The 24,759-nt window shown below is 39.3% G+C and overlaps 1 protein-coding gene and 1 non-coding gene across 2 annotated transcripts in view; one reads left to right on the top strand and one right to left on the bottom strand.

Moving 5' to 3' along the window:
- The window catches only part of MRTFA (myocardin related transcription factor A), a 200,928-nt gene that overhangs the window by 86,338 nt on the left and 89,831 nt on the right, over positions 1–24,759 (bottom strand). The gene's annotated exons all lie outside the window — the stretch shown is intronic.
- Positions 9,519–9,648, top strand: LOC123325027. Its single transcript, XR_006540195.1, has one exon. It is a non-coding gene; the product is annotated as a small nucleolar RNA SNORA33 (small nucleolar RNA).

The following is a 24,759-nucleotide window of genomic DNA, read 5'->3' as shown; positions in this document are numbered from 1 at the left end:
CAGGGTGCATGTACCCTTTCGGATCCCTACTTTTGTATCTTTGGGGTAAGTACCCAGTAGGATAGCAGCTTTATTCTTAATGACTCCAAACTGGAAAGAACATAGATGTCCATCAACAGGTGAATGGATAAAGAAGATGTGGTATATATATACAATGGAATATTATGCAGCCATCAAAAGGAATGAGATCTTGCCATTTGCAACGACGTGGATGGAACTGGAGGGTATTATGTTGAGCGAAATAAGTCAAACAGAGAAAGACATGTATCATATGACCTCACTGATATGAGGAATTCTAAGATTTTTAAGTTTTTTTTTTTTTTTTTTATTCATGAGAGACAGAGCGAGAGAGAAAGGCAGAGGGAGAAGCAGGCTCCCAAGGAGCAGGGAGCCCGATGCGGGACTCGATCCCAGGACCCTGGGATCATGACCTGAGCCGGAGGCAGACGCTTTACCATCTGAGCCACCCAGGCGCCCTGATATGAGGAATTCTTAATCGCAGGAAACAAACTGAGGGTTGCTGGAGTGGGGGGTGGGGTGGGAGGGATGGGGTGACTGGGTGATAGACACTGGGGAGGGTATGTGCCTTGGTAAGCACTGTGAATTGTGCAAGACTACTGAATCTCAGATCTGTACCTCTGAAACAAATAATGCAATATATGTTAAGAAAAAAAAAAAAGAAGAAGAAGAAGGTAGCAGGAGGGGAAGAATGAAGGGGGGAAATCGGAGGGGTAGACGAACCATGAGAGACGATGGACTCTGAAAAACAAACTGAGGGTTCTAGAGGGGAGGGGGGTGGGAGGATGGGTTAGCCTGGTGATGGGTATTGAGGAGGGCACGTTCTGCATGGAGCACTGGGTGTTATGCACAAACAGTGAATCATGGAACACTACATCTAAAACTAATGATGTAATGTATGGGGATTAACATAAGAATAAATTAAAAAAAAAAAAAAAAGAAAATATAGTTCCCCGAGAGATGGGACAGGGTAGAGAATGATGGAGGTTGATCTGAGAATGAACAGGTTAATTGACCCCACCCCAGTATATCATAAAAAATCTTTCCTGACATTAAATGTTTTTCTATAGCCGTTAAAAAAAAAAAAAAGAATAAAGCTGCTATCAACCTTCACGTGCAAATGTCAATATGTTTCCATTTCTCTTGGGTAAAGACTTAGGAGTAGGTCTGCTGAGTCATGTGGTAAATACGTTTAACTTCATAAGAAATGCCAAATTGTTTTCCAAAGTGATTATACCATTTTACATTTCACCAGCAGTGTATGAATTCCCATTGCTCTGTAGCCTTGTCAAGACTTGGTATTGTCAGTCTTTTTAATTTTAATTATTATAATGGATGAGTAGTGGTGTCTCATTGTGGTTTTAATTTGCATTTCAATGATGGCCAATGATGTAGGCATCTTTTCATGTGCTTATTGTCCATTTGCATATTTTTTGAAGTGTCTGAGTCTTTTCCCTTTTTTTTTTCCCTTTTTTTTTAATTGGGTTGTCTTGTTACTTGAGTTCTAAGAGTTCTTTATATATTCCAGATACAAGTCCTTTGTCAGACACACGTAAACATTTTCTCCCATTCTTTTTAGCCTGTCTTTTAATTTTCTCAACAATGTACAAAGTGGACGAAAAAGTATTTAAACTTGATAAAGTCCAATTTAAGAGTTTTTCTTTTATAGTTCATACTTTTTGTGTCCTTTAGCTTTCACATTTAGGCGTATGACCCATTTCAAGTGAATTTTTGTGTATGGCACAAGATAAGAGTCAATTTTTTTTTTTTTTTTTGGTATACAGATAGCCAGCTCTTTCAGCATTCTTTGTTGAAAGATTTCCTTTCCTGATTTATAAACTTTTATTTAAATGAGAGATATAAAGAAAAATAACATTACTTTTAAATACTCAAAACCACTGCCATCTCAGCAGAAGATTCCCACACCTTCCCACTTCAGAGAGCACAGGCCTGTGCAGCAAGCTCCCCTGGCTCAGAGAAGAAGCAGTTTAACTTCCAGACAACAAGTAACATCTTTTTCTGAAGCTATTCATGAGTTCACGGAAAGGAAAGGAGAGAGTAAGCCCCCACCATTTTCCTATGATGCTGTGAGGTGCACTGGATATATTCTCATAACTGTTCAGTATGGTTTCAACCAACATCAACAGAAACAACCAACAATATAGCTTTCAGCAACACAGAGGGGTAGCATAGGAGGCATAAAGAGCAGTGCTTTGAAGTCAGGACACGGGGGACTCCAAGCTATGTGATCTTAGGTAAGTCACTTAACATTCTTAGCTCCCAATTTGCTCATCTGTAAAATGAAGGATCATCTCCAAGATCCCTTTTCAGGTAAACTCTCTAGAATGTTTGTTGTTCTATTTGGTCTCTCTCAAAAGTCAAGAAAAATGGCTAAGAAAATGTCAAATTGTGAACATTTCTCAAATGCAGAATACTGTACTAGGAGCAAGTTTTCTTCTCTTTTTGCTTCCTATTTTATCCAACGCTTCCACACTAATTAGACATCATGTAATTTTTCCAACCACTGCATTCTCATCTAGGAAATACACCAACAAGTCATCTTTATTTCACCTGTTCACCTCAAAAACAAAGTCAATAAAAATGTCTGTTGGAACAATACTTCTCAACTTTAACATGCACCTAAAGACCCTGCTCAAATGAAGATTCAGACTGTACGTGTGAGGGGGAGCCTGAGACTGTCCATTCCTAACAAGCTCCCAGGTGATACAGATGCTGTTGGTCCTTGGAACACACTTTAGTAAAAAGGTGTTAGAAAACTGAGGTCACAGATTCTGTTTGGGCAGCCTAATTAATGTTAATACCTTAAGTTTTCAATACTCTCTACACAACCAAATATTTTATAAATTAGTCTTACAGCACTGATTTGAGGAATATAATCTAATTGATTCTCAAGAGAGTAAACTAAGATTACCAGTTCATAAAATCAAGGTCAATTTAATTAACATTTTAATTCTTCAACCTAAGGGCTCCAGGTCCTGTTTACAAGATACACAAGGCAATATGAGTTTTGCTTTTCTGAAAAAGAACAGATATTGTCAAGAGGATGTCACATGTACCCTAGGGTCAAAGAACAAAATACATAATGAAAATGTACTATCAAATAATTAAAACCTTTTTTTTTAAATTTTTTATTTATTTATTTGACAGAGAGAGAGCACAAGCAGGCAGAGCGGCAGGCAGAGGGAAAGGGAGAAGCAGGCTCTCTGCTGAGCAGGGAGCCCGAAGCGGGGCTCGATCCCAGGACCCTGGGATCATGACCTGAGCCGAAGGCAGCCGCTTAACCGACTGAGCCACCTAGGCGCCCCTAATTAAAACATTTTATGCTAATGCCATTATTTTATGCCTAAGAGAATTCAGAATTCTCACCCATCAAAAACAAAAAAATAACTTAGTGTGTTTTGGTTTATAAAAACTTCTGAAAGGTTCCGCAAATTGAGAGTAGTTAAGTGTGCACAGGAAGGATCTATAGCTCTGCCAAGAACATGGCCTAATACAAACACTGCAAAGATAAATTTCCATAAATCTTACAAAATAGAAACAAAGACAAAAAGTGTAAAAGGAATTTATACAAACTAGACTGGTCAGAACGAACAGCTTAATGGGATGGAGTGCCTCCTTAACATGCACTGTTTGGTCAGTGGAGTGCTCTGACTGCAGAAGTCCCAAATCAACAGTTTCAGCTCCAAATCCAAGATACTACACTTTCAGCCATTTTCTCCCTCTTATAACTAACTGTACCTACATGTATACACACACACACACTTAAATATGGCTTTTATCAGAATACAATAGAAATGTATGTTTAGGGCGCCTGGGTGGCTCAGTTGGTTAAGCGACTGCCTTCGGCTCAGGTCATGATCCTGGAGTCCCGGGATCGAGTCCCGCATCGGGCTCCCTGCTCGGCAGGGAGTCTGCTTCTCCCTCTGACCCTCCTCCCTCTCATGCTCTCTGTCTCTCATTCTCTCTGTCTCAAATAAATAATAAATAAAATATTTAGAAAAAAAAAAAAAAAGAAATGTATGTTTATGATAGAAAATCACAGACATACAGGAAAACTTAAAGAAAAAAAAATCCTATTACCTTACAAAATCCTATTACCCAGCGACAGCTATTAATATTCTAGTATATATCCTTACATCCATTTTTAAGGTTTAAATGGATAAATAGTAAACACTTTCCCACATTTTTAAATAATCTCATGACTACATTAGTTTCCAATCACATGAATGCACTGTAAGTTATTTAACCAATCTCCTACTGTTAAAATTTTTGTTTGTTTTAGGTTTTTTTACTACTATAAATAATACTGCTACAAACATGCTTATATATAAATCTTATATATCTTTTATAATTTCCTTAGAACAAATTCCCAGAAGTCTTTCAAAGTTAAAGAAGAAACATTTTTTAAAAAGTTTCTAAGAGTTGCCAAATGTCAAACAGTTGTGGCAAGTTGTCAGAATATACAGGAAGAAATAAAAAACTATCTGCATTTAATAGTATTCAAAATCCCAACAACAAAAGCCAAAAATATGGGGCGCCTGGGTGGCTCAGTTGGTTAAGCAACTGCCTTCGGCTCAGGTCACGATCCCGGAGTCCCGGGATCGAGTCCCGCATCAGGCTCCCTGCTCAGCAGGGAGTCTGCTTCTCCCTCTGACCCTCCTCCCTCTCATGCTCTCTGTCTCTCATTCTCTCTCTCGCAAATAAATAAAATCTTAAAAAAAAACAAAAACAAAACAAAATAAAAAGCCAAAAATAACCATAATAACATAAAAAAACATAAAGCACTTACTATGTGCCAGAACCTTTATAACCATTTTACATACATTAACTCATTTAATACTTAGAACAACTATCTGGGGTTGGCACTATTATTGTTATCATTATTATTATTATTATTACTATTTTACAGATGAAATAACAGGCACAGGGAGGCAAGTAATTTGTCCAAAGTCACACAGCTAGTAAGTGGCAGAGCTAAGAAACCTGGGTTCCAAAGTCTATGCTCTTAAACACTATACCTACTCTTCTCAAACTCTGATGTCACAATTCCTTTACCATCTTATAGTTATTGAGAACTTCAAAGAGTTTTTATGTGGGTTATATCCATCAGTATATTTCAGATAAATTAAAACTGAAAAAATCTAAAATATTTACTACTTCTTTACAAAATTTTTGAAGACTTACTTATTTGAGAGAGAGGGAGTGGGGGAGGAGCAGAGGGAGAGGACAAGCAGACCCCACGATGAGCTCAGAGCCCAACACAAGGCTGGAGGATCCTGACATTATGACCTGAGCCGCAATCAAGAGTCAGATGATTAACTGACTGAGCCACCCATGTACCCCTAAAATATTTATTATTTCTTTAAAAAATAACAATAAACCTGCTACATGTTAACATGCTTCTACGAAAAATATTATTTCCCAGGGTGGGGGGATGGGTTAGCCCGGTGATGGGTATTAAAGAGGGCACGTACTGCATGGAGCACTGGGTGTTATACACAAACAATGAATCATGGAACAAACACTACATCAAAAACTAATGATGTAATGTATGGTGATTAACATAACATAATTAAAAAAAAGAAAAATTATTTTCCAAAACAAAAAAAAAAGTAGTAAAAAGAGTACTACTGTTTTACCATTTTTAAAGATCTCTCTAATGTATAATTTACTAAAAGACAGCTGAATTTTCATATATACTGCATTCAATCTGTTGAGGTATCATACATCATGTAGCTCTGGAAAACTACAGTGTACACTCATGAGGACAACAGTAAAAACGGTAAATACTAATATAAATCTATAAAAAGTCTTCATCTTGCACCTACAGACAAGGTCTCAGGGACACCTAGGGGTTTCCCAGACCACTCTGAAAATCACTGCACTAGTTAGTACAATGCATGCTATACAAAAGAGCTGAAAGGCATGGTCTCAAGAACAAATATGCCTAAGGGCGGTCAGGGAAGGCCCAAGTAAGTGACATTTGAACAAAGATCTAAAGTAAGTGAGGGAGCAAGCCATGAGCCTACCCAGTAAAAAGTGCCCCAACTAGAAGGAATATCATCAAGTACAGAAGCCCTGAAACAGGAGCATTCCCTAAGGTATGCAGGGACAGCAAAGAGAATAGTAAGGCTGGGACAGATCAAGTGAGGGAAGAGGAGTAGATGCAATCTGAGAGTTACAGAGCTGGGGGCAGGTCATGCAGACTCTGTAGGCACTACAAGAAATTGGGCTTTTCCTGTGAATGAGAACCACTAGAAGGTTCTAAGTGAGAAGGGAGCTGATCTGACTTTCATTTTAAATGGAAAATATAAGTCACTGGTGCTTAAAGTAAAAAACCTGAATGTAAACATCAGTTCCATCTCTTACTGTGTGTCCCGGAGCCTCTCTGAGCCTCAGTTTCCTCCTTTGTAAAATGAGAAGATACAGATACCTCAAAGAATTGTTGTCAAGATCAAATAATATCCATAAAACACTTTAAAATTATAACACACTATAAACATTTCACGACTAAGTTTATTTTCACTATGTAATTGCCACGTATTCTTCTTTGCTAGGCCCTCTATACTTACCCAATTGCTGCAGCGACCACCCCATTTATGTGACTGCCATTGAGATTAAGGATGCCCCAGACCCATGACACTATGAATTCAGCCTGATAATGCCCTTGGGCTTCTTGAAAGGCAGAGAAAGTTATTTTTTGTTGTTGATGGCAAAGCAAGGGTTTTTAGTTTTTTTTTTCCTTGTTATTATAAAGAAAATCCTTTCAAAAACAATGCATGTGGTAATCATAAAAATGAAATTCCAAAAAAAACAAGACTGTATGAAACTCATCTTTATTTCATTTGGCCCTGATTTAATAAAGCTAAAACCGTGGCTCATGGTCTTGACAGCTTGCCTCATACAAAATGAAACAAAAGGGGAAAAAAGGATAGAGACAGACAGATGAATTCAAATTCCTTTGATCTGGGTCCTAACTCTAAGGGGATCTCAGATAAATCAATGAGTCAGAGAAAAGGCAATAAGATGTAATCCAGAATACCGATGACAACAGCCGTCTGTCTACCTGTCTTCTGAGATCACCGTCAAGGTATGAGATCATCAACCAAGCCAGAGAAGGCAAAGCAAGATAGAGACAACCACTGGGGCCTGTAGTATCTGACTCCACTCCTCAGGGGCAGGAGCTAGACACTCAGGCACTGGTTTTTATCTCCACCTCTTAAGATGGGAGTCAATCTGAGCAGTGATAGAAACCTGCAATGGAAAAACCCAAGGAAAACCAAGATCTCCAGGGAAAATTAAAAACAATCTCATACATCAGAGGTCTCTGATGGTTTCCTGTAAGTATGTTACAGCACAAAGAGCACTGTCATGGGAGTAAGGAAATGAATTCTCCTTCCATCTCTGCCACTAATTAATTATGTGGCTTCAGGAAATAAATTATCCTCAATGGACCATTTCCTCATCTTAAATAAAAGAGAGGACAAGAAAATACCTAAGGTTTCCTCAAGCTCTAAAATCCCTTGAATATAAACAAAAAATGTGTTTTTTAAGAGCCCACACTAAAAAAATAAAAATAAAAAAAAATAAAAGCCCACACTAATATTTAGATTATTAGGAGATCAAAAAGGTAGGTATTGCTGAAAGTTCTGAAGTTTTTCAGCAGCTCTATAGATCCCTGAGTGACATGAACCCAAACAAGGGGCCCTTCCTTGTGAACAGGAGTTAACCTATTACCAAAAAGGGCAAAAGTTATTTGTCCACCATCTTCCTTCAACCTTGTTTTTATGAATTACTACTCCCTTCTTTCCAACCCAAACTATTATAAAATATACAGTTCAGAGGCAAATTGTAACGATCAGAGAACTAGAAGTTAAAGAAATATGCAAGAATTAAGTAGGGTCACCTGGGTGGCTATGTTGGTTAAGCGTCTGACTTTGGCTCAGGTCATGATCTTGGGGTCCAGGGTTTGAGCCCCATATCAGGCTCCGTGCTGAGCAGGGAGTCTGCTTGTCCCTCTCCCTCTGCCCCTCCACCCTCCGCTCCTGCTCTCTTTCTCAAATAAATGAATAAAATCTTTTAAAAAAAGAATTAAATATATAAACATGAAGTGATAAGGGAGTAAACTGAGGAATGCTTTTCAATTATTAATATTTTTAAATAGATAGCATGTGTGGGTACAAAATATGAAAGATTCAAAAGGCAGATACAGCTAAAAAGAAAAGTTTTCTTTTTTTTTTTTTAAAGATTTTTATTTATTTTTTGACAGAGAGAGAGAGACAGTGAGAGAGGGAACACAAGCAGGGGGAGTGGGAGAGGGAGAAGCAGGCTTCTCTGCCGAGCAAGGAACCTGATGTGGGGCTCCATCCCAGGACCCTGGGATCATGACCTGAGCCGAAGGCAGACGCTAAATGGCTGAGCCACCCAGGCCCCCAGAAAACAGTTTTCTAAGGGATAAATCAAAAAGGGCACTAAGAGGACTTCAGTGCATATTGTGCTCCATTTCTTAGGTGACCCTGGGATCATGACCTGAGCCAAAGGCAAGATGCTTAACGACTGAGCCACCCAGGCGCCCCTGGAGGATTCATTTCTTAATGCAAAACAGATTTCAAAAATTTTTGATAAAATCTTGATTTAAAGGCTTATGCCTATTTAATAGGAGAAGGATGCCAAACCAAATTTTTTCATTTATTTAAAAAAAAAAAAAAACTTACTGAGCATCTACCATGTGCCCATATATAGATGAATATATTGCATTAGATTACTAAATCTAATTAGAGAAATAGATAAAAATGATAATTCGTCTACATTGTAAAGATGGTGCTGTAGGAACAGAGAGAAGGAAGGGCTGACTCTATTCAGACAGGGCTCACAGAAAGGCAGCATATGAACTGGATCTCAAGGGGTCAGTAAGAGACCACGAGCAGTGGCACCTGGGTGGCTCAGTCGGTTAGGCGTCTGCCTTCGGCTTGGGTTGTGATCCCAGGGTCCTGGGATCGAGCCTGCATGGGGCTCCCTGCTCGGAGGGGAACCTGCTTCTCCCTCTGCCTCTGCCCCCCATTTGTGCTTACTCTCTCTCTCTGGGTGTTCTCTCTCAAATAAATAAAATTAAAAATCTTAAAAAAGACCATCAGCACTAAGGAGGATGAAAGTCTTTATATGCAAGTATGTCTCACCAAAATCGCCAAGTTCCAGATACTAAATGAAAACTGGTGGAGCCCCTGGGTGGCTCAGTCGGTTAAGTGTCTGCCTTCTGCTCGGGACATGATCTCAGGGTCCTGGGATCGAACTCCGCATTGGGCTCCCTGTTCAGTAGGGAGTCTGCTTCTCCCTCTCCCTCTGCCTCTGTATTCTCTCTCAAATAAATAAATAAAATCTTAAAAAAATTTTAAACTGTTAATAAATACACAATGTACCCTGGAACTTTGCTCTAATAGTCAGTATCCTCATGTTTAATATAGGGGAAAGACTGCATCCTGAAGCCAGCTGATTAATCTGCTTACCTGAATGTGTTCCTGCAGAAACTGAGAAAACGCTGGCAATACGAATGCCATGGTATGAGCCTTAAAGACCCTGAAGTCCTTAAGGTCCCTGAAAATGGCTATAAGGGAAAAAAAAAAAAAAAAAAAAAAACTTTGCATCCTCAATCTTGTCTAAAAGAGTTTATTTTTAAAATCTTATTAAACAGTGGTTTCACCTATAAAGTATATATTCATAAAAATCCAAATACTGTATTGCTAGAATAATCTATGGCTCATATAGTCTAAATGTCTTGACTTTTTAGAAAGAATGATTGGCTTCTAGCTTATCAAGCCTGCATAATGAGCTTTTTCATTTCTTATCATAAATATAGCTGTCATATTATTGTTGCAATCCAGCATAATGACTACAGCTTCAGAAGAAAACAGTAACAACTTTACAAAAATTTTGAGCATTTAGGAACCACATGTACTAGAGAAATCAGTTTGCTATACCCAGTTTCTCTTTTATGAATATAAGCAAAAGACAGAGGTACACATATATGCTATTTATTCTCTACAGACCTTTCATTCTACCTGTACCCAACACCCTTGTCAATTTTATCCATACTTGTCTTACAAACTATTATCCTTTGAAAGTTTTATGAAGTAGTTGGTCCAACAGATGGGTGGCTAGCCCTGCCCAACATATGTCATAGGAAAAATAGCTCTTAGGCAAGACAAGTTAGTCCCTTTCCCTTATCCAGCTGGGAACCAGTGAGACCCCCTTAGGGGAGAGCAAATAAGCTTTTAACCTTTATTAAGAAAAGTTACTGGACTGAGATAATCTGTAAGTAACAAAGCAATCAAAGAAGGGAGAGAGAGTTCAAATGCTAACTTATACTCCCTAAGATAAAATATGCACTTGCCCACATATAACAGACAACTAGGACACAGAGAAGGGCAACAAAACAAAACAAACGCTCAGTCAGTTTAACTAGGAGCTATTTCATCAAAGACAGGTAGGAAACAGATAATACTATCTTGTTTAGAACAGAGCTCAGGGGCACCTGCGTAGCTCAATCCTTAAGCATCTGCCTTCAGCTCGGGTCATGATCCCAGGGTCCTGGGATCGAGCCCCACATCGGGCTCCCTGCTCAGAGGGAAGCCTGCTTCCCCTATCTCTCTCTGTCAAATAAATAATAAAATCTTAAAAAAAAAAAAAAAAGAACACAGAGCTCAAGAGATCTGGGGGAGGAAAATGAAAGGCAACAACCTAAAAAGTATAGCATATATGAACAGAAGAACTCAACTAATAAATGACTCATCATGGTCTTATTTGCAAAACTAGACAAAACAGGATGGTAGCAGTATCTTTCCTCTTTGCCCCCTGTCCATAAAGCTTAAGCTGATAGCATCTGATCCTGTCTTCAGATGGATATCTGTCTCCTTCAACATACTATCTAAGTGTTCCCCAAGGAGAACAGTAAGACCAATTCTGCCAGAGACAGTTATCTCCCCAAACCAAAGAGCCTATCTCATTCTAATGAGTGAAAGCCAGTGGAGGGGAAGAGGTCCGCAAATGCCACTTGTATGAATCTTTCAAGATATGCTCTGAAACAGGAAAACACTACAGACTACATTTTAGCAGAACTAAAAATAACGAAAGAACATTCCCTATTTTTAGATATCTAACTTACAAGTTTCAAAAACACTAAAAGTAAAGGAAACCATTAAAAACAAACTGGAATTTTAAACTGTTATAAAAGACACTTTTGAGTTGAGAAAACTGTTTTTAGAGACAGAATTTTAAAAATCCTACATTCTTTCTGTTTACTACTTTCTTGCTCAAACTTCCCCATCTTCAAAACTCAGTCTCAATCTTCTGTATTACCAAGAGCATTTCCAAGAACCAAAAGATGATTCAGAAGGTTATACCACAAAATGAGAAAGAAGGAAAATTTTAAAACATGCTTTCACGAAGAGACATAATAATAGAGTGTGGATTAGTGATTAAAGACAATAATGTATAAAACAGCAAAAGCGATTTAATTATCCTACATTAAAAGCAGTGCTACAGATAATAATAAAACACTTAACTAAAGGGAAATGTTTTCTTCCCCTCACTGAACAGTCTTAAGTCAGTAAACATCTAAAACAAAGCTATGTCTGAATAACTAGAGTAACTAGAGTTTACAACTAGAAAAAACTACTAATTTTTTTTTTTTACAATAGAAACCCGAACATGCAGTACATTCACTGGACAATTTGTTTACTCCCAGCTATCTTCCTCCCATCTCTATCCAAACCTAGTACAGATATACCCAACCTTATTAAAGAAACCTGTGGCAAATAGAATCTGCAGGAAATACGGAATTACCGGACTGCACGGCCATCATTAACATCTCAGGTTCCAGTAGAGTCATGACAGATTCTTCTCAGAAACAGCAGCCCACAAATACAATGAAAAAATTCAAAGTCACAGAAGATGTTGTCTTCAGAGGCTACCAAAGCTTTCATAAATTCAGTCTCGTGCCTTATGCTCAGACTGTGAGAACTCACTCCCCTCCTCAGTGCAGTTACCAATTTATCCACCCTTCAAGCAAGTCAAGATGGCACAGAGTTGAATTACCGCCGACAGGAAACCAACAGGCGCTCAAGTTAAGACCTATGAAGTGTGGTTAGAACAGTGAGCGAGCTCCTCCTCCTTGCTGTTCGTCTCTGGGGGGAGGGGAGACACATAGAGAAAGAGACCTTCAGAACACAGATCAACTGCTTTTTTCCCCTCTTTTCAGGAAGAGAAGATGAGGTTTGTTCCAAACCTTCAGTATAAGGGGCGTTGCTGCTAATGCAGTTTAGAGCAATAGATTAAACATAATCCAAACAACCCAATCTTTCGAAACAAACAGCCCAATTACTGACGTATTAGTGGGAGGTGAGGATGGGAATTAGGCACATATACACACATGCATACAGATGAATATGTATGGTGACTTAATTTTCTGCAAAAGAGTTCTACGGGCTTTTTCATCTGTGATATTTATAGATAACAGGCTAAGGAAGTTGAACATTTAACTACAGAAGTGCAACTATTTCTCCACCCCAACTTCAATTAAAATATTTGTTTCAAAAAGTCATCTGAATACATTCCGGAGCTGTAATTTGTCTTTCAGATCTGCCAGTCCCCTAAAAGGGCCCCTTAACTTGTTCCTGTGTGAGACATTTGGCTGTCAATAGACAGTTTACTGATGCTATTTGACTTTTCTAAAATGTGTTATGATCTTGCTAGATGTATGGAACACATAAGACGATAGTTCAAATACATAACAATTACCCTTTCCTGATAAAGAAACTTTAATTCTTTTTCCACTAGCACAGAATAGGCTCTTCTGAATAAGAACAAACACAGGCATTTTACCTTCCACAGCAAAAACAAAAACAAACCAAAATCCTTTCAAATCACAGCAATTTCATTTCTCTGAAGTGAAAAGCTCATTCATTTCCTTTACGGTCCTTTTTACTAACTGATCGTGATAATAAGGATAATAAGATGCCTGTTGGCATATCTGATTGACTTTTAAACAGCTGAAAACTAGAAATCCATGTTTGGTATGTTTAGCTAGAATTCCTCAATCTTTCTGGCTAAGTAGCAGCCTGTATCTTGAAAGCCTGCTGCTGCAGACGCAGCCCAGCAAATGCCAAAACGCTCACAGAGTCAAACCAATGATAAATGAAAGCACTAAGAGACCTCAGAAGAGAAAACAGTCTCAGAATGATTGAGGGCAATATTCTGTTATTAGAAAAAGGAAAGCAATGCAGATTTGGGGTGGGGGAGATTTTGTGGAGGAAAGAAAAACGTCCTTTCTTTCTCACTCCAAGAACATCATGTTTAAAAGAAAAGCCAGAAAAGCTCTATATAGAACTGTGGGAATGACTCAACAGGCAATGGAGTGGCAGCCAGTGTGGGCTAAATGCTGCTCTGGAAAGACAGAAGCATTCTCACTGGCCCCTTCTGGCAACCAAATTCTCAACTGTCTTATGAAAAATGGGTACATTTTGGGCGCCTGGGTGGCTCAGTCGGTTAAGCGACCGCCTTCGGCTCAGGTCATGATCCTGGAGTCCCAGGATCGAGTCCCGCATCAGGCTCCCTGCTCGGCAGGGAGTCTGCTTTTCCCTCTGACCCTCCCCCCTCTCATGCTCTCTGTCTCTCATTCTCTCTCTGGCAAATAAATAAAATCTTAAAAAAAAAAATTTAAAAAAAAAAAAAGGAAAGAAAAATGGGTACATTTCAATTCTCAGACTACACGGTACTCTGGTCAGAGGTTAGCAACTAAAGGAAAAGCATCTTTAGGGGCACCTGGGTGGCTCAGATGGTTAAGCATCTGCCTTCGGCTCAGGTCATGATCCCAGGGTGCTGGGATCGAGCCCCGCGTCTGTCCAGCTCCTGGCTCGGCGGGGAGCCTGCTTCTCCCTCTCCCTCTGCCTCTCCCCCGTTCATGCACTCTCTCTCTCTCTCTCTCTGTATCTCTGTGTCTCAAATGAATAAATAAAAAAATTTAAAAAATTAAAAAAAAAAAAAGGAAAAGCATCTTTAAAAGGGTGAATCATTCCTTTGTCCCTATGTGGGCTGTACAGTTTGCTGTGTGAGGGTTTTTCAAATGAAACAAGTTCTCACAGTTCTGTACTTACAGGAAAATAAATACAAATTATAAGATTCCTGCACAGAGGATGGCAAGAAGGGCAGAGGGCTGTGTCCTTCCTACAAAATGTCTCTCTTGGCTGTAGAAGAGTGGCAGAAGGCCACAACTGTCAATACTGCAGCCCTACAGAGATACCGACAGTCATATGGTGGTGGGAGCAATAAGACATCACAGTGCATCTGATGGCTAGCTTTTTCCTGGCAAGTCCACTCCCATTATCTCCTCCGCAATGTGGAATAAAAAGAGCTAAAGAAAAGGAAAACAGGGGTGCCTGGGTGGCTCAGTTGTTAAGCATCTGCCTTTGGCTCAGGTCATGATCCCAGGTCCTGGGATTGAGGCCCGCATCGGGCTCCCTGCTCAGAGGGAAGCCTGCTTCCCCACCTCCCACTCCCTCTGCTTGTGTTCCCTCTCTCGCTGTCTCTGTCAAATACATAAATAAAATCTTAAAAAAAGGGGGGGGGGAAACAATTTTTAAGACAGAAATCTAAAAAAATTAATCTTTAAAAAAAGTAAACAATAAGCCACATAATCTTTGCCTACTGCTAAGATTTTGTATTTACCTTGAAGAGTATCAGCACAGCACCAGATTCACTGTGAAACTGGCTTTAAGACAGGTTTCACAATTCTAAAAGTCTGAACTCCTAGGACAGCCTCAGTGCCACTATCTTTGGGTCAATTAGCAAAATTTCACAGTGATCTAAAGTAAACTTTGATAAGGTCTTTGTACAAGTGAACATGATTTTCAAATTAATGGCACTGAGGGAACGAAGGGTAATGATCTTAATTTCCAATTAAATAAAAGTTCTCTTGCTTTTAATCATAACTCTCTAGCTAATCAACACAAATATGCTATAGTCTCTATTAATCCACACAAAAGGGACTTGATAACTATAGAGTATCAATATAGTGTATTCACAAAGCTTCCCCTCACCCCCACAGGTTCCCCAAAGGCCTTTAATGTTCATAATCAAGAGGAACTAGACAAGTTCTTATCCTACTTGACCTTCCTACTGGATCTGTCAAAGTTCCCATACCTTTCTTAAAACTTCCTATTTCCTTGATTTTCTTAAAAATCATACTTTCTTCCCTCACTGACCACTCCTCTCAGAATCCTAAGTAGCTCTCTCTCTTTTTCTGCTGCTATCAGGGGCACCCCTTCCCTGTTTTACATATTCTCCCTGGGCAATCTCATCCTTTCTTGGAGTTAACTACTACCCACATTCTGATCCACATCTAGCTCTGACTTTGCTGTGCATCTCTACCTGGCTATCTCATATCCGTATGTCCCAAAACAAGTACCCAATACCACCCAGCACCAACCCCTCAAGATATATTGCTTCCATTTTCCCTATCTCAGGTTAACAGTACTCAGGTCCCAAACCATAAACTTAGACACCCCTCCCTCCAGCCCCAGACATCGAAGTATAACTGTCTCATAACTTATTCCTCAAACCTATCCTTTTTTTTCATCCTTACAGCCAGTGCTTTATTTCAGGTCCTTCAAATTTCTTGCCCAGAATATAGCAACATCTTTAAAAAAAAAAAAAATCATAGAAACATTCAAACACAGGGGCACCTGGGTGGCTCAGCTGTTAAGCGTCTGCCTTCAGCTCAGGTCATGATCCCAGGGTCCTGGGATCAAGCCCCACATCGGGCTCCCTACTCTGCAGGAAGCCTACTTCTCACTCTCCCACTCCCCCTGCTTGTGTTCCCTCTCTCGCTGTCTCTCTCTCTCTGTCAAATAAAACCTTTAAAAAAAAAAAGAAAAGAAAAGAAACATTCAAACACAAAGGTAGAAAGAATGGTATAATAAGCTGCTTATGTACCCCCATCACTTAGCTTCAAAATCTGTGGCCCTTCTACCCTCCCCACACACAGCACCCAGCCCACATGGGATCATTCTGAGGCAAATTCTAGCCATAATTTCATTTCATCTTTATTCTGTACATCTAAAAGAACATTTTTTTTAAAGATTTTATTTATTTATTCATAAGAGACAGAGAGAGAGAGAGAGGCAGAGGGAGAAGCAGGCTCCCCGCTGAGCAGGGAGCCCGATGTGGGACTCGATCCCAGGACCCTGGGATCATGACCTGAGCCGAAGGCAGACGCTTAACCATCTGAGCCACCCAGGCGCCCTAAAAAGAACATTTTTTTTAACAAAACCACAATATTATTGCCACCCAAAATTTTAAAAATCCCTTAATATCATCAACTATCCACTCAATGGTTAAATTTTCCCAACTGTCTCAAATTTTTTAGTGTTGATTTATTCAAATTAGAGTCCAACTGGGACAATATATTGCATTTCACTGATGTCTCTTTAATCTCTTTTAATCCATAATCCCTCCCTTCTCTTTTTTTTGTAGTTTATTTGTTGAAAAATCCAGGCTGTTTTCCCACATTTTGGGCTTTGCTAACTACACCCCCCATGGTGTCATTTAACACGCTGCTCCATCCCCTATATTTCCAGTAAATTAGTACGAGTTAAATACAGAGGCTTGATCCAATTTAGCTCAAAGCTTTTCACAAGAATATTGCAAAGGTGGTAGTGTGTACTTCAGCAATAGCTTCTAAACTGTCTCCTTCTCTCTGGCCTTGCCTTGATTAAAAACCATCCCTGTTACCAAGTAATTCTTATTCATCCTTCAAAACTTAGTTGAACTAAAAAACAAAACAAAACAAAACAAAAACTTAGTTGAACTGCTGCCTTCCAATGATCCTGGCACTCTCCCCACCCTCCTCACACTCTCCATGGATATGCTAAATACCCCTCATTTATGCTCCCCCAGAACCTGTGCCCACCTCTATTACTGCTCTTTACCACATGGCTTAATGCCTCTGCATTAACAGATGGAGCACCGTGTCTGACATGTGACAGCATTCATAAATGTATGCCAAATGGAATGAAAAGTCCTATTTAGTGCAGAAAATTCTAACATTATGGGGAAAGTTCATAACAACTAAAGAATCCCTACCTACCCAGAAAAGGCAGGTAGTCTTACAATTCTCATTAAAGCACATGCTGAAGGTGCTATTATCTGGAAAACTACATGAGGAAGACTAAAATTATCCACAGCATTGAAGTAGAGTTAAATAAGGACAACCACAGTAATGCCGTTAGGGATATTAAGTGCTAATGGCAATGAAAATGCCCAAATTGTAGGGAATGAATAGGAGAAACCAGAAAAACAGAGAGCATAGCTCACTACAAAGTAAGAATTCTTTAACATCAAAAGCTGTCAACGTTGCCAATAACTGATATTAATTTCTATGATGGAATGTAGTATAGACAGGTAATATACATAAAGTTTAACAAATGCCTTTTATGATCTCTGTGCGATTTCAGTACACTAATATCTAATCTTGTTCCTATGGCCATATCTGACTTAATTCTCACAAGAGCATGTGGTTTACTGAGGTTCCGCTCTACAAAAATCTAATCATCATAATGAAATTGTACAGGTCCCAACCAGTTAAGTCTCTCCCCCAGAAGATACCTGGTTTTGGGCAAAGTGAAAACACCCAATGATAACATAACCCAACACCTAGGCAAGTCACTACAGGTCCTGGTCAGCTTCCATTTCCTGTGAACAAAATCTACTACTGAATGAGTCAAGATCTGCAAGGCTGGGAGGATCACACATTACCATAGGTATGCTATTCCCTGGCCTCAGGATACATGAAGGCAGTATTTTCAGGTAACTTTTCAAAGAACAGTAAATGTTAAGGGCTATGATAGCTATAAATATAAACAGCCAGTCATTCATACTGTATGTCTGAAATATTGTCCTCAAGCCAGTGGGGGCACAAAGACAAGGGTGAACCAGACTGACACTGCCTTTGCCCTCAGGGCCTTCCTTATAAAGAAGTAGGATAGAAAATCTCTAACCAACAATTTAAAAAAGAAAAATGAAAAAAATGAAGTACCAAATAAGAGTACAACCAAGTTGCTGAACAAATATGAAAGAGGCAGCAATTAGTTCTGGTTACAAGAGACTTGGATTGCTTCTTAGGGGAAAGATGATGTGAGCTGGCTCTTAAGAAAATTAATGGACCAGAGTTTATCAGTTTCTTTTTCCTTTTTTTTTTTTTTAAAGATTTTATTTCTTTATTTGAGAGAGAGAGCATGGTGGGGGGCGGCGAAGGGTGGCGGAGGGAGAAGCAGGCTCCCCGCTGAGCAAGGAGCCAGCCATGGGGCTCAATCCCAGGACCCAGAGATCATGACCTGAGCCAAAGGCAGATGCTTAACCGATTGAGCCACCAGGCACCCCTGTCAGTTTCTTTTTGAATTCCTAACTCCACAGACTTGTATACCCACAAATCATAAAATAACAAAGCCAAAAGAAACCCAGTCTTGACCTGATCCAGCCCCTTATCCAGAGTATATACTGAGTGAGAGACATGTAAGAAACTCTTCCACAAATTCCCAACAAGCGGTCCCCGACAGTACTTTTGGGGAAATGTTTAAAATAATGTTTTAATGGACAGGAAATGAACTGAATGGTCAAAAACAATGAAACACCCACTGACTACAAACATTTGGGGAAAGGTTCTTCCTCACTAGTAATCAAAGAAATACAAATTGAAATGAAAACATTTCATTTATCACATTAATGAAGTCTTTCACAAATGAGATAATCAATGTTAATAAGTGAGCCAGGCACTCATGCAGGGTTGACACAAGTATAAACTGGCAGGCCACTTGGAATGGAATGGGACAAGGTATTTCTCAAGAACCTCAATTTTTCACAAGGCCTACAAAGGCCTGTGTGATCTGGCTCCTATCTACCTACTCACTTCACATCACCTTCTCTCTCCAGTGACACACTGGTATTCTTTTAGTTGTTTTGTGCCAAGTATTCCCCAACAATCCTTGCCTGTGCCCTGTCCCCTCTCCCACTTCCCCATCTCTCCCAGCCTTAACACATGCTATTCCCTCTTTCCTTTGTTTGGCAAACCACTACTTGTGCTTTGGCTGTTAGCTTAAACATCTCTTCCTGAAAGAGGCCTTTCCCAACCAACCCCCCTCTCTTCCCCCACCTAAATTAGAACCATCTCTATGAGATTTGCTATTCTGTTATAATATCTTGTGCTCCCCCCCCACCAAAGCACTTACCAAAGTTTTTAGCTTGAATTGGTTTGTATAACTCTAATCTTTCTTTCACTAAATATAAATTCCATGACAATGTGAACTTTATCCATCTTGTTCCTTACTGTCTCGCCAATACTTAACATACATATGGTGCTCAACAGACACTGAATTTTTCAACTTTGAAATGGTGAAATTATTTAAGACAACATTTCCACTTCTAAGGAAATAATCCAAAATGCAGAAAAAGGCTTTAAAGATTTTCATCTGGGGCGCCTGGGTGGCTCAGATGATGGTCTCTGGGTCCTGGGACCAAGCCCCACATCGAGCTCCCTGCCCAGTGGGGAGTGTGCTTCTCCCTCTCCCACTCCCTCTCCCCTTGCTCATGCTCTCTCTCTCCCCGTATCTCTCTGTCTCAAATGAATAAATAAAATCTTAAAAATAAATAAATAAAAGATTTTCATCTGAATACTAGTATATCTGTGAAAAACAAAAATGATTCAAATGTCCAATGAGGGGAAAAATTAAATAAATGATGGCACAGAATGTAATGTTACATACCCATTATAAAGGCTAATTATAAAAACATTTCAATGACATCTGAAAAATATTAAGCTGTAATGCTAAATGAAAAAAAACCATAATATTAGCTTAGTTATATTTAAAATGTACATTTGTAAGAAGACAAGGTAAGTAAGCCATACGCTAACAGCGATTTACTCTGGGAGATGAGATCCATTCATTTTTGTTTGTTTCACCGGGTTTTTGTTTTGTTTTGTTTTGTTTTTAAGATTTATTTATTTATTTGAGAGAGCGAGAGAGTGAGTGTACACGAGCAGCAAGAGGGGCAGAGCAAGAGGGAGAATCCACCCTGGGTGTGGAGCTAGACACAGGTTCCATCTCAGGACCCTGCGATCATGACCTGAGCCAAAACCAAGAGTCAGACACTTAACCAACTAAACCACCCAGGCACCCCTCTGTCTCACTGTTTTAAGAGGGAGATTATATCTGGTATCTGTTTTTCTCCAGGAACCTAGAACAATATTTGATGAATACCTGAGAATGAGAAATTGATTATTCTAAGTGCTGAGATGAAGTAGGTTGAGAAATTATTTAAATCACATTTTAAACAGAATCATTTAATGATTTGGGCATTTTCACATTAGCTGGGAGACCTAACCTAGAAAATCCATGACAACGAGGCTTCCTGAGGAACTTAAGTAACAAGTCTCTTTCCTTTCCCCAAGAAAATACTGTAATTTAGATCAGAAACAGCCCACTCAAAATTTTTACTTCTCTCAGCAGTTAATTAGTACCCCCTGGCAACACTAAAGACTGAAAGGATACAGTGCGTACCCTTACAAAGAAAGAATACATGATCTGCCCTTTCTTCCACAGGCTACACACTTATGGAGAACAAATGAGTACTTCCTAAGCTTTACACAAAGGAAGAGGAAAGCCTATGAAAGAGGACCTAGTATGTCCCTTCCACTGCCATTCTCTCCTGCTTACTTCCTGTTCCACCCAGCATGGCAGATAACAAATACAAACTGTTATTCCTTTAAAAAAAAATTGGGGATCAGCAACAGCGAGAAAACAAAAATGTTTCAAGGATAACACAATAGCATTAAAATATATAAAACCTCTAAAAATAAATCTAACAAAAGATGTGTAAGACCAACACACAAAAAAATTATAAAACCTCATCAGGAGACCTCATAGAAAATCTAAATAAGTGGAAAAATATACCACGTAATATCATGAAGATATTAATTCTCCCCAAATTGGTTTTTAGAGCTAATGCAAAAAATTCTAATCAAAATCCCACAGTGATTTTATAATTCATATGGAAATGCAAAGGAAAAAGAATAAGCCAAGAAAGACACTGTTGGAAAAAGAATAAGGTGGGAGGACTTACTTCTCCCATATAACAGAGCTTATTACATAATTATCATAGTTAAGACTATGAGGTCCTGGTGCCGGCATCAACAAACAGACCAATGGAAACAGTTAGCTCAGAAACACACCCACACATGAGGCAAGTCCTTGATATATGAAAGAGGTAGCTTTGCTGATCAGTGAATGGGGGGGGGGGTATTTTCAATTAATGATTTCCGATTAATGAGAGTCCATTTAGAAAAAAAAATTAAGGGGCACCTGGGTGGCTCAGTTGGTGAAGTATCTGACTCTTGGTTTGGGCTCAGGGTCCTGGGATGAGCCCCACACTGGCTCCATACTCAGGGTGGAGCCTGTTTGAGATTCTTTCTTCCCCCCCTCTGCTCTTCTTCCCCCCCAAATGAAACAACCCAAATGTTCATCAGCAGAAGATTTCTTAAAAATTATGGAGTACTCTTCCATAGGTGCATCCACTATACAGTAATGAAAATGGATGAACTAAAACTATATACATAAATGAATCACATATGTCAAGCAAAAGAAGAATACAGAATTCCATTCATATAAACTTCAACTAAACTATATTGTTTAGAATTATATAATTGGGGGCGTCTGGGTGGCTCAGTCCTTAAGCATCTGCCTTTGGCTCAGATCACGATCCCAGGGTCCTGGGGTCGAGCCCCGCATCGGGATTGCTGCGCAGCAGGAAGCCTGCTTCTCCCTCTCCCACTGCCCCTGCTTGTGTTCCCTCTCTCACTGTGTCTCTCTCTGTGAACTAAATAAATTTTTAAAATCTTAAATAAATAAATAAATAAATAAAAATTTAAAAAGTTCCAGGGGCGCCTGGGTGGCTCAGTCATTAAGCGTCTGCCTTCGGCTCAGGTCGTGATCCCAGGGTCCTGGGATCGAGCCCTGCATCAGGCTCCTGCTCAGCGGGGAGCCTGCTTCTCCCTCTCCCACTCCCCCTGCTTGTGTTCCCTCTCTAGCTGTCTCTCTCTGTCAAGTAAACAAATAAAATCTTTAAAAAAAAAAAGAAGAACCATATAATTGGTAAGAACAAATGATTTTCAAGAAGTCAAAACAGCAGCTACTCCTAAAAAGAAAAGATGGGGTTATGTTCAGAGAGGAACATATAGGAGGCTTCCCTGGGGCTCACAATGAGCGGCTGTTGAGTAGTGGTTACACAACTCTTTGCTTTATGGTTATTCTGTAAACTGTCCTATGATTTATGTACTTTTCTCTATATATGTTATTATCTTTCCCCCCCAAAAAAGAAAAAATACTTGAATGGTAAAATATGTATCACCAATCTAATTTCAAAGTGTGTGATTAGTATAAGAAGCTCTAATAAGCAGCTCAGAAGATATAATTTCAAATGTTCTATCCCACTCTTCTCTAAATATATTCATATCTGTTCAATCATGCTTCAGAAATGAAGGTTCCTATAAGTAAAGATATATGCGAGTTTTTTGTGGGTGATATTTCAAGTCTTTATTTATTCAATCCTTGGTGAGTTGGAGAAAGGCACTTTCTCAATAATGAGAATGAGACCTCCTTTAAAGCACAAAAATTCAAGTCCTACAGATTTTTCATCAGGTTTAATATTCAAGCAGGGATTCGTTGGCCAGAACACAAGAAGTGCAGGACAGTTGCCCATGGGATGCTTAGGAAGGGGACAAGACAGGACAGAGGAAAGGTAAATCTCACCATTTTCAAAAAGGTTGCCCGGTATTCAACCTCTATCCATGTCCCAAAGAAATTATCCCCCATAAACAAACCACTAGCCCCAAATTTAATCTGGAGCACCTAAAATGGGGAGGGGGGGCAAAAAAAGAAATTTCACATTGATTAGCTCTGATAAAAGAGCTACTGGTTTGTTCATTAAAGGAACAGGAGGGAATAGGGCAAAAACTGGTAACTGGTAAAACTTACTCCTCTTTATACCTTTCAATGTCTGTCTTAGTGTCTTACTTACTACAGGCACTTCATAAATATCTGCTGACTACTAATTTCCATAGTGGTCATGGCAGTGAACAACAGCAGAATTGTAGGAAGGTACAAATGATTGTTCTGAAATAAAATTTTAAGAGTCAAGGACAGAATAAAAGGTCAAGAATATAATCTCCCAAATACAAGATTTCTCTTAGAAACCTTTATGAACTTGTCATCATTAATTTATCTAACTTTTGTCGGCAGTGCCTTCTGAGTAACACATTCCAGCTAATTATTATTCACTATGTCTTAAATCTATGATTCCTGAACTTCAAGAGGCACATCTCTTAGGATATAAGCAAGTCCTCAACTTATAAATGGATTATATTCCAAAAGTCCATTTGTAATTTGATCATATGGAACACGGAATGCACTTTTCAACAGAAGCTTTGAAATATGAATTCTGGCAAAATTCCCATGCTTGCCCACAAAATCTATAACATAAGTGAAATGTAATATATTTGTAATGAGAAAAAGAAGCAAAAGGTATCTCAGCTCCCATCCTAGGGGCTCCTGAACATAAGCCTTATGCAGACTCAGACAGTTCTGAAACTCATACTTAAAAAACCAATAATACCAGATTAGTGTTAAGAAGAGGTGGATACGTAAGGACAGCCAAAGAGCACCATGCCATTAAAGGAAGAAGCAAAGTGAAACTTAAATTTCCCATTGGATAAACTCATTTAACATATGCCAGAACTCTTAGTTGGAGCCAATGGGGTTAATCATTAAAGAGGTACTTCCAGGCTTCTCCAAACCGAGACTGGAGAGGATCCACAGGTAGATCAATTTTATCTTTTTTTTTTAAATGGGCTCCAACATGAGGCTTGAACTCACAACCCTGAGATCAAGACCTGAGTGAGATAAAATCAAAAGCTGTATGCTTAACCGACTGAGCCACCCACACTCAATTTTATCTTTTAGATGTAAATGCTCGGCCTAGAAGAAGGCAGAGGAATAATATTAAAAAAATATACCTTGGGGGTGCCTGGGTGGCTCAGTCATTAGGCGTCTGCCTTCGGCTCAGGTCATGATTCCAGGGTCCTCGGATCGAGCCCTGCGTCGGGCTCCCTGCGCAGCGGGAAGCGTGCTTCTCCCTCTCCCACTCCCCCTACTTGTGTTCCCTCTCTCACTGTGTCTCTCTCTGTCAAATAAATAAAATCTTTAATATATATATATACCTTGCAACTTCTCTACTAACTTTTTCCAATTAGGTTAATAAGGACTAGGTTAACGAAAGGCACCTCTTCTCATTAGGGCTCCAACTTCTTCCCCTGTTTAGGAAATAGAGATATCAGGACCTTCACTGCCTATTGTCCTATAAGATCCCTTGCTAAATCACTGAATTTTTATATAAGATATGGTTCTAAATGAAATCGATCTGAGAAGAAATTTCTCACTCCACTCTTCCAATACACAGTACACCATCCATGAAAAGGCACCTCCTAACTCTAGAATTTATTCTGCTCTAGAACTACACACTTTCCAATCTCACAATCTTCTCAAGGATTTTCCATTTCTGCTCTAATCTTTACCTTCTTATAAACAGCCATGTAAAGAAGACCTGGCATAAAATATAATAATG

This window comes from Neomonachus schauinslandi, chromosome 5, assembly GCF_002201575.2.
Source record: "Neomonachus schauinslandi chromosome 5, ASM220157v2, whole genome shotgun sequence".
In the NCBI taxonomy this organism is placed as follows: domain Eukaryota; kingdom Metazoa; phylum Chordata; class Mammalia; order Carnivora; family Phocidae; genus Neomonachus; species Neomonachus schauinslandi.
The sequence above is the reverse complement of the archived record's forward strand: the minus strand, read 5'-3'. Positions and strand labels throughout refer to the sequence as shown.